Genomic DNA, 13,991 nt, shown 5'->3' on the forward strand with positions numbered 1-13,991 from the left:
GTGAAGTGTTGCAATAAATCAGGTAGATGTGCAGAGACAACTTCCCACTCCACTCAGTTTATGAAATTAGATCAGCTCAGTCTAATCAATAAAAGTAAAAGGTTGTGATTTCCTCTAAAAGGTGTTTAGGTGCAAAACAAATGAGGACAATTTATTGTTAATAATACACAAACTACATATAAACAAATGTTACGACATATAATTTCAGATGATTCCTTAAATGAAAAATAGAAAGCAGAAGTAAAAAATCAAGCTGATTGTTTACTCAAACTAAAAGACTAAAAATACTTTATAAATGAATCTCCAACAAAAGCTTCTTAAAACACACAGTGTTTATATCCGATACTGTTTTACCTTCATCTGTCGGAGTCATTAATCACTGACATTCTCCCACCTGACTTCCTCAGAATCATCTAACTTTTTGTACAATCCATGCATTTCTTTAAATCATTTAATTAATCCTCTGATCTTCAGCAGCTCTGTGTAAGAGTGTTACGCCCCAGTCTAGGGGTACAGGAACGCAACATAAGTTTGAAAAGACTGCCCCGCCCTGGTCCCCAAAACCATACACAGAGGGAAACCAATTCCTTAGTGAATCGTGTTTTATTATCTACACTGCAAAAATGAAGCTCCAGGGTGAACAAAATAACATACAAAACAAGCTAAGTCAGGAGGAGGTGCTATCTAAAACCCTATGTGAAATCAAACATCAAACAAAAGACAAGCTCCCTAACTGAAATAAACAGGAGAAAACAGTGCAAGGAAAAACAATACGGCAGCTCACCCCTTCTGTTGCAGTGCTATTTACAATGTGCTATGTACAATGAAAGCTAATATACACACTATATACAAAACTCAGAGAAGCCGCACAAATCACAAGCACAAAAGTCTCAGGTTTTGAAGGCCAGGGTCAGATCTGCTGCTGCTGTCAGTGGCTGCCCCGGGACAACAGCCTGCCTCATCAATTCAAACAGTTTGAAACATCAAATTCAACTGAAAAGCATCTGTATTCTTCTCTTTTTTTATTTATATTTTAATAACTTTGTGGATTTAGTGTTCCGTACAAAGTAACACTCATCAGTAACTAACTGCATTTAATCTAGTGAAATTCACTAAAGTTCAACTGTTTTTTTTTTACTATTTTTTTTTCACGTTAATTTATATAGTGGCGTGTTGGGGGAGCAGCTAGTTCTCTCCCATCATGCCTTGGGACATGTGCTGCTGTTTAGATGTTCTTGTTTGATTGTTTATGGTTACATTACTTTTAACTGTTATCTTGAATGTTGTGTTTATATTGCGGCTCAAAGTCACTGACAGTTATTGTTTTATAGAATGAATGCAGTACCATAAGTGAGTTCTGTTATGCTGTTATTGAGGCTCGAAGCACAGTGTAGCATCAGCAGGTATGCAATAAAAAAAAATCTCTCTTCCTGTTTGTGTTGAATCAGCAAGGTCAGTCTTTCTGTGGAGCTTCTTTATTAAGATTTCTCTCCAAGCTGCAATATTGTGTTAACTATAAAAACTGTGGAAACTAAAAACACGAAGACCTCAAATATGGGGATCTTATGCTTTATAGGATGAAACTAAATGATTAAATGTTGAACCCTAAATAACATCAGCAACTACAGTCAACTTTATGTCAGATTTATAGAGAAAAAACAGATTTCATACCTCCAACCCCTCAGAGCGTAGCGGTTGCTTCTTTCCCTGTTTATTCCACTAAGTCGCTTACAGAGACAGAAATACGACTTCAAAGACAACAGGACACATGATGTAAAAAACAAAAGATTAATGGGGAGGAACAAAGTCTGACTGAGAGGAACAATAAAATATTCACTTCCTTTGTCTGGCCTGGTGGTGAGTGAATAGAAGAAAAGAAACTGTCCGTGGTCATCAAACAATCAATAAACAGGGAAGCAGGAACAGTGTTGGATTTTAACACTTGTGCTGACGGCTGTGAGAAGCTGTGACGCTGCAGGTTCAGCAGCACCCTCTGGTGGACGATCGACGCTGCGTGTGACCATAGAGACAAATTAAAAATGGTAATAAATGAACATTTGTCCAGCAGTTTTCAAAATTCCAGTGACTTTAGAAATAATCTTTTATTTATTTATTTTTTTCCTGACCAATCTGTGGTGACCACCATTGTTGCAAGTGTAATTGTTGTTTTCCATCCATCCATTCGCTACAGTTATCTTTATCACAGTCGCTGAGTGATAGCTTTCCTTTTCAAACCACTAGGTTTAAATCTGGGACTCTCCACCATTTGACCTTAGAACTGAAGAAGCTTCTCGGATGAGAGGTGAAACGTCTTCAAGCAACTTAAAGAAGTCCAGACACTTTTCTTTGCAAGCTCCTTTGACTACGATGACCTGGATGACTGAGAACCTTCACAGATATCTTTCCTTTTCTTGTGAATATAACTTATGTCTATCATCACCATATTAAATATTTCTGATCAGTCACTGCAAATCTGCTGTGTAATTTTTGTGTACTCATTGTGTTTCTGTCATCAGTCAATCAGCCTATTTCTGTTGCTTTTTTAGGATTATTTAGATTATTTAGATTATTGTTTTTGTATCATTGTTATGATTGGATAGATATTAGAGTTTTCAATTTAATTTACCACAGATAAAAACATCCATAACAACTTTATCTAACTCTATCTAAGAAACGATAGACCTAACAATAAGACAACACAGTCACCATGAGGGTAAACTGGAACATTGCTCTCAATAATTAAACCATCAGTGGCAATCCAACCACCAAAAAGCCAATTAAGGGAATTTGAAGTCATTTCCAACTCTGGCTCGCCATGGCCAGTACTTTTAACACTTTATTTATTATCTATATCTTAAAAGCAGCAACAAAAACAGAGTGAAAAAAAAAACACATGACATGACCATCAGAACCAACAACCACACAGTTGTAAAACTGTGTAGCTTCCTCTAATAACCTACATCTCTGCCCCTAATGCCACATATCCCCACACAAGGGATGTAAAAGTAAAATAATTATAGGAGGAATACCCCCCCGTCCCCCAAGGAATATCTGACAAACAGTCTTCCACATATCTTTTCAAATCAGCTGTTATTCATCAGGAGAGATGGGCAGTACGCAGCCACTGTAAAGTGCAATTCACAGACAAACTCCCGGATTCTTCCACTGACGTGACCTCTGCGACACACCTGCACCAGGGCAAACCTCCGCCTGCCCCACTCCTGCTAAACACGTGACAACAGAGCAACAGGACCACCGAGTCTTTTATTTTATTTATTTTCTGCTGTGTTTTACTTGCATCTATTTGAAAGAGTGAGTGTAAACTAAAAATAAAATACAATATTTTATTTTATGTGCTGGAATGTGCAAAAAATAAGTTTAAATGTTCTTTCAGTCAGAGAATGTTGCATATAATTTAATTGTTGCTTGATGCATAAAGTTTAAAGATTAAAACTAATAAAATAGTTTTAAATAAATACTTTTTCATTTGATTACATTTTATATGATGGATTATGCAGAAACAGAATTGGGCTGAAAGATCTATCGCCTTATTACCTATTCAGGTTGTAAATCGTGTTTTAAAAAGTAACTAAGTAACTACGGTAAATACTTTTGAAAATAAGTAATCAGAGGGCACCTAGCTCAGCAACCAATCAGAGCCTGCCCAGGCCGCATTGACCCTGTCAGCCAGGAAGTGAGGTGAAGGTGAATGGAGCTCCCGGGTTTTTTCTCATCTCAACAAGAGGAGTGGAGGCATCTGCTACTCAAACCAAGAAATCCACAGACAAAAGAGAGGGAAAACTCAGAAAACTCTGCACTGAGACAAGTTCACAACTGAGACAACTGAGCTGAGAGAAATTAAAATACAGTAGTGTTGCTCCACCATCATCAGCCAGCAGGCCCAGCCAGGCTCCACCACCAGCCAGCAGGCCACAGCCAGGCTCCCCCATCAGCCCCATCAGAGGAACTGGAGGACATAAAGAAATCTTTGAACTTTTTGTCAGAAGAAATTACAACCATTGCAAAACAACAAAAACTGATAATCAACTTAATTGAGGATATTAAAGAATTAAGAAGGCAAAGTGAGGAAAAGGACAAGAAGATTGCTATGTTGGAAGTACGAGTGGCAGAGTTGGAACAATATTCGAGAATAACAGATGTAATAGTAACGGGTCTGGAAACCAAGCACCAGACATATGCATGAGCAGCAGCAGAAGAGAGAGGGGAGCCGCCTGAGCAAGAGTTGCGCTCCCTGGAAGAACAGGTAATGGCCTTTTTCAATAGTAAAGGCATTGAAATAGATAGTAAGAACATTGAGGGGTGCCATACTCTTCCAAGGAAAAACAAGAATCAAAAACCTGCCATTATTATAAGATTTGTTAATAGAAAGCAGAAGAAAGAGCTTCTGAAGCAAGGAAGAAAGTTGAAAGGAACGAATGTGTATGTTAATGAACACCTAATCAAGAAAAACGCAGATATTGCAAGACAAGCAAGATTATTAACAAAACAGAAGAAAATACAGTCAACCTGGACATCAGATTGTAAGGTGTTCATTAAGTTAAATGGAACATTGGAGCAGGCAAAGGTCTTAGTCATTAAAGAGCTGACAGAATTAGAAAAATATGGCTCATAAAATGTAAGGCAAAGCATTGGGATGGTCGATGGTACTTTCAATGAATTGTCAAATTGGTTGGTACTTGGCTTAGACAAAGTATTGTTAAAGGTGATGGTGTGTGGATAAGATATATAATAAAGTCAGATGTCTGACAGATTTCAAGTAACAAATCAAATGGATGTTGAAACTGGGACACTGGGGTATGATAGCAATATAGATCCTGACTGTAATTTTTTTTACCAAAATGTTAAAGGACTGTAATTATTATACAATGGAACAATTTAATAGGAACCTAGAGCGGGGTAAGAATATAGCCATGGTTCATTTCAATAGTAGAAGTCAGTAGAAGTCTATATGTGTTAGAGATTTTCTAGATTATACAATATAACCAAATCTCTATAATACAATATAATCAAGTAAGCCTTATATTCTAACCAAGTTAGCCTTATATTCTAACCAAGTATGCCTTATATTGTATGTGTGTTCATATATTTTCACACGGCTAAAGCTTATTGTTAAAGAGAACATAATGCATTCCTTACTTAAGTGTTTGAGATGTTTGACAAGTAATGATATACCTTGTATTCCTCACCTCAGTATGTGATGTCAGATAAGCATGATATACTTCTGTATTGTTATTTTCAGTATATGTGTGCAAGGTTAGATAAGCTGAGATAATGCCTGACCTCTGCCCTGACAGTTAAAAGAGGAAGTACTATGTAACCCATTTTTGCCTTATAAATAAAGCAAGCAAGCCTGCGCTCAGTGTGTGTGTCTTCTCAGAGGCATTCACCCGTGCGCACGTTTTCTAATACTCTCTGAGTCGGTCTGCAGTTGTCTCATTTCTCTTATTTGTGTTTGAACAAATGTCAACCCCTGACAATATGCAAACTTTCAATTTATTAAAGAATATAGAGCACAGTTTAATCAACCATTTGGTGTGATAGCAATATCAGAGACTTGGATAAACACTGGAAAAGAAGAGGATTTTGAGTTAGAGGGATATGAATTCCTCCACTTAGATAGGAGTAATAAAAAAGGAGGTGGGGTGGCACTCTATGTTGATAAAAATTTAAGGTTTGAAAAAATGAGAAGAATGACGAGGGTGGTAGATGGAGTGATGGAATGTATAACAGTGGAAATAAATATGAAAAAACAGAAATATATGATTGTCAGTTGCATATATAGAACACCAGGGTCAAAGATTGAGACTTTTAAGGACATTACTTGTATACAAATCTGATTGAGAAAAGAATGTTTATCTGTGGAGATACCCAAATCATAATAAGAGTATTGAAGAATTTATTGATTCAATGTATTGTATGGGATTATTTCCCCTGATTATTTCCCCCTGATAACAAGACCGACGAGAATAACCACTCATGGCGCAACTCTATTAGATAATATTTGAATCCATTTGAAGTAGTAAATGGATTCAATGCATTTTTTGTAAATATAGGGCCAAAACTGGCTGCGGAAATAAAGGTTGATATGATAGAAAGGGAGACTGGAGGAAACATCGAAAGGAATGCAAGTTCAATGTTTTTAAGAGCAGTGGAAGAGAAGGAGATATATGATATTGTCAGTGGACTTAAGAACAAAACGAGTACTGACTGTCATGATATTGATATGGTAACGGTAAAGAGAGTAATTGATGGTATTGTAAAACCACTAAAATATATTTTTAATTTGTCTTTCCAGGAAGGGGTTTTTCCACAAAAAATGAAAGTTGCAAAAATGATTCCTATTTATAAATCAGGTGAAAAGCATTGTTTTACAAATTATAGACCAGTGTCGGTACTCTCCCAGTTTTCTAAGATACTGGAAAAACTATTTCTAAAAAGATTTGATAGCTTTGTGGATAAACATGACTTGTTGGCAAATTGTCAGTATGGGTTTAGAAATAATAGATCAACAGTTTTGGCATTGATGGATTTAATGGAAGACATAACAGAATGTATGGATAACAAGAAGTATGCACTTGGAGTCTTTCTAGATCTAAAAAAAAGCATTTGATACTGTTGACCACGAAATTCTAAAAATCAAACTGGAAAGATATGGGTTCAGGGGTGTGGTACTGGATTGGATAAACAGCTATGTGATGAATCGACAGCAATATGTACAAATAAATAAGTTTAAATCTAAATTGATGGATATTGAATGTGGAGTACCTCAAGGATCAGTATTGGGTCCGAAAATGTTTATTATGTATATAAATGATATTTGTAAAGTATCGAAGATACTAAAGTTTGTAATTTTTGCAGATGATACCAATATACTTTGTTCAGGTGCGGAATTTCAACAGGTTTTGGAGGTGATCACACAGGAGTTAAAGATAATAAAGAAGTGGTTTGATAGAAACAAATTGTCCTTAAATTTAAATAAAACAAAATTTATGTTATTCGGAAACTATAAGAAAAACATTAACATTGAAATTTGTGTCGATAATATGTATCTAGAAAGGGTTAATGCCATAAAATTTATTGGTGTGATCATTGATCAAAAGGCCTGTTGGAAATCACACATCACTTATGTGAGGGGAAAGTTAGCACGGGGCATTGCTGTCTTGGGGAAAGTAAAAAAAATTCTGGATAGGAAAACATTGTATATGTTATATTGTGCTTTGCTATTACCATACATGAGTTATTGTGTAGAGGTTTGGGGAAATGCATATAAAAGTAATATTCAGACTATAATCATAATGCAGAAAAGGGCCATTAGACTAATAAATCAGGAGGGGTATAGGGCTCACACAAATGCACTCTTTATTAGGACGCAAGCTATAAAATTCCAGGATCTGGTGAAGTTTAAAACAGTGCAAATAATATATAAGGTAAGGAAAGGGATGCTTCCAATCGAAATAAGTAAATGGTTCTTAGAAAGAAAAGGGAGGTATAATTTTAGAGGGAAGTGGAATTTAAAATTACAAAGAGTAAGAACAACATTGAAAAGGATGTCTATTTCAATAGCGGGAGTTAAATTCTGGAATGAGTTAAAAGAAGAAATAAGGGTCAGTAGTGATATAAACCAGTTTAAAATAAAACTCAAAAAAGAAATATTGAATAAGTATAAGAATGAAGAAAATGCAATTAACCCAAGACAGCAGTCAAACTCATGTTTATTTTCTTCTGCAAATTAGCAAATCTAAATAGTTTTAGTTGAACATGTGAAAATATTTTTTTGAGATGTTATGTTCTAAGTTGAAGGCATTGTACAGTGGGGCAAAAAAGTATTTAGTCAGCCACCGATTGTGCAAGTTCCCCCACTTAAAATGATGACAGAGGTCAGTAATTTGCACCAGAGGTACACTTCAACTGTGAGAGACAGAATGTGAAAAAAAAATCCATGAATTCACATGGTAGGATTTGTAAAGAATTTATTCGTAAATCAGGGTGGAAAATAAGTATTTGGTCACCTCAAACAAGGAAAATCTCTGGCTCTCACAGACCTGTAACGTCTTCTGTAAGAAGCTTTTCTGTCCCCCACTCGTTACCTGTATGAATGGCACCTGTTTGAACTCATCATCTGTATAAAAGACACCTGTCCACAGCCTCAAACAGTCAGACTCCAAACGCCGCCATGGCCAAGACCAAAAAGAGCTTTCGAAGGACACCAGGAAAAGTATTGTAGACCTGCACCAGACTGGGAAGAGTGAATCTACAATAGGCAAGCAGCTTGGTGTGAAAAAATCAACTGTGGGAGCAATCATCAGAAAATGGAAGACATACAAGACCACTGATAATCTCCCTCGATCTGGGGCTCCACGCAAGATCTCATCCCGTGGGGTCAAAATGATCATGAGAACGGTGAGCAAAGATCCCAGAACCACACGGGGGGACCTGGTGAATGACCTGCAGAGAGCTGGGACCAAAGTAACAAAGGTCACCATCAGTAACACACTACAACGGCAGGGAATCAAATCCCGCAGTGCCAGACGTGTTCCGCTGCTGAAGCCAGTGCATGTCCAGGCCCGTCTGAAGTTTGCCAGAGTGCACATGGATGATACAGCAGAGGATTGGGAGAATGTCATGTGGTCAGATGAAACCAAAGTAGAACTTTTTGGTATAAACTCAACTCGTCGTGTTTGGAGGAAGAAGAATACTGAGTCGCATCCCAAGAACACCATACCTACTGTGAAGCATGGGGGTGGAAACATCATGCTATGGGGCTGTTTTTCTGCCAAGGGGACAGGACGACTGATCCGTGTTAAGGACAGAATGAATGGGGCCATGTATCGTGAGATTTTGAGCCAAAACCTCCTTCCATCAGTGAGAACTTTGAAGATGAAACGAGGCTGGGTCTTCCAACATGACAATGATCCAAAACACACCGCCCGGGCAACAAAGGAGTGGCTCCGTAAGAAGCATTTGAAAGTCCTGGAGTGGCCTAGCCAGTCTCCAGACCTCAACCCCATAGAAAATCTGTGGCGGGAGTTGAAAGTCCGTGTTGCTCGGCGACAGCCCCAAAACATCACTGCTCTCGAGAAGATCTGCATGGAGGAATGGGCCAAAATACCAGCTACTGTGTGTGCAAACCTGGTAAAGACCTATAGTAAACGTTTGACCTCTGTTATTGCCAACAAAGGTTATGTTACAAAGTATTGAGTTGTATTTTTGTTATTGACCAAATACTTATTTTCCACCCTGATTTACGAATAAATTCTTTACAAATCCTACCATGTGAATTCATGGATTTTTTTTTTCACATTCTGTCTCTCACAGTTGAAGTGTACCTCTGGTGCAAATTACTGACCTCTGTCATCATTTTAAGTGGGGGAACTTGCACAATCGGTGGCTGACTAAATACTTTTTTGCCCCACTGTATACGTTTTTGTTGTTCAAATTTAGATGATGAGGATGTAAACCTGAGAGGGGTAGGGCTAAATAAGTATATACTTCTGCCTACTCCCTTTCAAACAACTGTATGGAATGATTTTATGAAATGTTGGTGAATGTAAATAAAAAAGAACTGAACTGAAGTAATCAGTAAAGTAACAGGATTACTTTTGGGGGGAAGTAATCAGTAATTAGTTACTGATTACTTTTTTTAAGTCACTTGACCAACACTGTTCATCAGCCATCTTTTCTATTACACATAGCTGATGTTATGGGAAATTTTAGTTAACCCTCACATTTTGGATGTAGGTGGTTAGAACCTTAATATATGATTTTTTTGTATAAACTTATCATGCTTAGATGAAATATGTGTATATGTCAGAATGACCTTGTGAAAAACTCCTTAGCTAGGCCTAACGATGTTTCACTATGTTATCTGCTGTTTTGCTCAGAAGGATGAAACATAGTGTTTTGTCTTGTCATTTAAAGTAAGAGAGTTGGTAAATGGTCTGTATTTGTATAGCGCTTTACTTGGTCCTAAGGACCCCAAAGCGCTTTACACTATACACACACATTCACACACTGGTGATGGCAGCTACAGTGTAGCCACAGCCACCCTGGGGCACACTGACAGAGGCGAGGCTGCCAGACACTGGCGCCACCGGGCCCTCTGACCACCACCAGTAGGCAACGGGTGACGTATCTTGCCCAAGGACACAACGATCGAGACTGTCGGAGCCGGGGCTCGAACCGGCAACCTTCCGATTACAAGGCGAACTCCCAACTCTTGAACCACGATCACCCACAGTTACTGATAACCAGTCTTTGACATCCCTCAGACAATCAAACAGAGGATATAGGGAAGCTGAAACACCCCCAGTCAAGTGGAGGTAGATTTGAATATCATCAGCATAGCAGTGAAAAGAGACATTATGTTTTTTTTCAAAAATGGAGCCCAAGGGCAACATGTACAGAGAAACACAGGACACACAGGACCCAGTACCGAGCCCTACTGAGCATTGTATTCAGTGCATCCTTAATGATACGAGAAGGAATAATGTCATGCAAAGAATTTGAGCTTTTCAGGTTAGTAATTATTTTCTTTAAAGTCAAGAACGACACAGGTTCAAACTGTTGAAAAACCGTTGAACATTCGGAAACTGAAACAGAGGAGGTCAGCGCCCTGACCCACTGGTGTCAAGACAACCATCTCACCCTCAACGTCGCAAAGACAAAGGAGTTGATAGTGGACTTCCGGAGGTGCAGAGAAGTACACACCCCCATCACCATCAACGGCGCTGCTGTGGAGAGAGTGAGCAGCTTCCGTTTCCTTGGAGTACATCTGGCTGAGGATCTTACGTGGTCAGTACACACAAACAAAACAGTGAAGAAGGCACAGCAGCGCCTCTTCTTTCTCAGGAGACTGAAAAGATTCGGCATGAGCCCCCGCATCCTCAGGACCTTCTATCACTGTGCCATTGAGAGCATCCTCACTGGATGCATCACCACCTGGTATGGCAACAGCACCGCCTACAACTGCAAAGCTCTCCAGCGAGTAGTGCGGTGCTCTGAACGGATAATTGGAGGTGAGCTTCCCTCCCTCCAAGACATCTACAGGAAGCGGTGCCTGAGGAAAGCGGGGAGGATCATCAAGGACTCCAGTCACCCCAGCCATAAACTGTTCAGACTACTTCCATCAGGAAGGAGGTTCTGCAGCATCCAGTCCCGTACCAGCAGACTGAGAGACAGCTTCTTCCACCAGGCCATCAGACTGCTGAACACTTCATAGACACCTCAGCTTCACTACTGGAACTTTAACATTATGCACTCCATACTGTACAGTAACGCCACTGTTTTGCACGTCTCACTCTGTATATTTTTATATATTTTATTTATTGTTTACTCTATTTAATTTGTAAAATATGTGTACACACACACACACACACACACACACACACACACACACACACACACACACACACACACACACACGTAGAAAAATATTTAGTATACACATCCAGAAATGCATATACTATTATATATTGTACATATATTTATTAGTTTCAGATGTAGCCATTCTTGTATTTTGCTTGTTTACATTATTGTATTTTGCACAACTCTGTTGCTTGTGAAGCTCGCACACAAGAATTTCACTCGCATGTGCTGTACCAATGTACCTGCACATGTGATGTGACAATAAAAGTGATTTGATTTGATTTGATTTGAACTGGGGCTTGATTTACTACAAGAGAATGTGGGGCCCTTGACACTGAGATTTTATCTATAAAATGATTTTGAATTTTTTTTGCAGAGTGCCAGGGAGGCATCCATCGAAACATCAGAGCAAGGATTAACCACTGAGTTAAAGATTTTAAACAGAACTCGAGGATTGTGACTATTAGTTGCAATGATGTTTGACAAAAACGTTTTTGCCATTTTGGCAGCCTTCTGAAATTGAGACTGGCTCATATGCAGAATGTCAAAGGACACCTGAAGTTGATCTTTTTTCCATCTCCTCTCAGCTCGACGACATTCACGTCTAAGAGCGAGGGTGGATTCATTTAGCCAGAGTTGGCGAGAGGTTTTACAGCGTTTAGTCTTTACTGGAGCCACAGTGTCCAAAACAGAAGAGCATGTAGAAATAAAAGAGTTGACTACGCCATCATCCGAGAGAGGTGCATTACTGATGTCATCGTAACAGACAGAGTTAGCAAAGGCCGCAGAGAAATGGGCAACAGCCTCAGAATTAATCAGACGTGATAGGCTCAGTGGACCCTCAGAGTTCAGTTTAATTCAGTTGCATATTGCATAACTGAACATCAGTTATCACAGACACATCCCTTGTGAAGTTGATGTTGCTTTCTGCTTTTATGACTCTTTTGGTGAGCAGGAGTTCACACACACACACACACACACACACACACACACACACACACACACACACACACACACACACACACACACACACACACACACACAAGTTCTTGCACATGCATACAGGTGCTTACACACACACACCCATAGTGCCTTGTCTTTGTAACCAAGAGGGGTCTTACGAGGGGAGGTGCTTTTGCTGTGATGTGTATTGTAACAGTTTGTCAATAAAAAGGCTACGAGGACAGCTGCTCTTTGAAGGATTTGGGTTTGGAGTCAGGTGAGGAGCGTGAGCTCCAAGAGCTGGTTCTGACCCAAAACGTCCCTCGTTAGCGAGTTGGTTGTTCTGTTATGTCTTGTGTTCTTCATGATGAATAAGTCTCTAAACTAGCGGGTTATGTGGAAACACAGACCCAACATTTATTAAGGGCCTGGGAAAAGATAGTGGGAGTCTTCTTTGTTCAGCAACAGCCCAGGTTGGACAAAGAACTGTTGAGTTTGTACGACGTTATAAAAGGGGTGCTGTGACACCCCAAGGTTAGAATGCTCATTACTGCGAACCTGGGGTGTTTTGATGTGTGTGTCCGTTCTCCTGCATGCAGTAATAAATAACTTGACCACAACTTGTTGCAGACTTTATTACAGAAAATTTCCATGACAGATATACATCTCTCCATTAGTCAGAAGACTGGTTTTAAATCAGCTCTAAAGAATTTTACTTTTAATCGTGTTTTAATCGTGTTGATCCAGGATAACAACACTACAACCATGAGTTCCAACTAACCATCCAACTGGAAAATTAGAACTGTGCAGAGACTGATGACTAACTGAATCTTCATCCTAAAAGGTGTTTTTATGCATGTTGTTGTTGCTTTTTCATTTATTTGATTCAGTGTCTAAAATGTAACTGTCAGAAAACATGAGAAGCCAGTGTTGTCTCAGACTGTAACATTACAACCAAAGCTGTGTAGACAAAATGATGACCAACTGGAACACTATGATTCACGTATTAGATTAAATCCATCCTCTCGCGTGGTTTATATATGGCCACTAGAGGGAGATGGTTTACTTCATATATTAACATGGATACAAGCAAATAATCAGTGCTTCCATAGTTTATTTAAAATAATAATAATTAAACTTTTTTGTTGCGTTATAATGAATTTAGAAATCATAAATCTTCTAGTTTCTGCTGATGCCAATAAACTGCACTCTTACCACAAACAAAGCAGTTTTTTGTAAGAGTTGGATGCATTTCATTAATGATTTTGCTGCAAAATGCAAAACAATAACAAATGTTTTATCATTTTGTCGATCTCCTCTGGTCTGAGGTGCTGGGAGGACCAGTTAGAGACCAGCAGCTGGACGTCAGTGGTTGGACTGGTGGACTACTTCAGTGAAGAGTAGACGAGTAGACAACATCTGGCTCTGGTTTAAAGTCTGAACACAAACACACACAGTTCAAACAACAGGAAACATGATTACAAGCTTTGTAGTTCAGTCAAGACCTCCAACCTCCATCTCTCTGCATCACACACAGTCCCAGTTCAGACTGACAAACTGTTGGATGTCAGAGGTTTGAGGACACTCAAAAAAACAACAACAATTGAGTTTGTTACACCAGTAAAGTTAGTGAATTGAAGGAAACAGAATTTGTTTTTCTTATT

Source organism: Rhamphochromis longiceps, linkage group LG3, assembly GCF_057381845.1.
Source record: "Rhamphochromis longiceps isolate RC_006_pf linkage group LG3, R_longiceps_female_GT1.1, whole genome shotgun sequence".
In the NCBI taxonomy this organism is placed as follows: Eukaryota; Metazoa; Chordata; class Actinopteri; order Cichliformes; family Cichlidae; genus Rhamphochromis; species Rhamphochromis longiceps.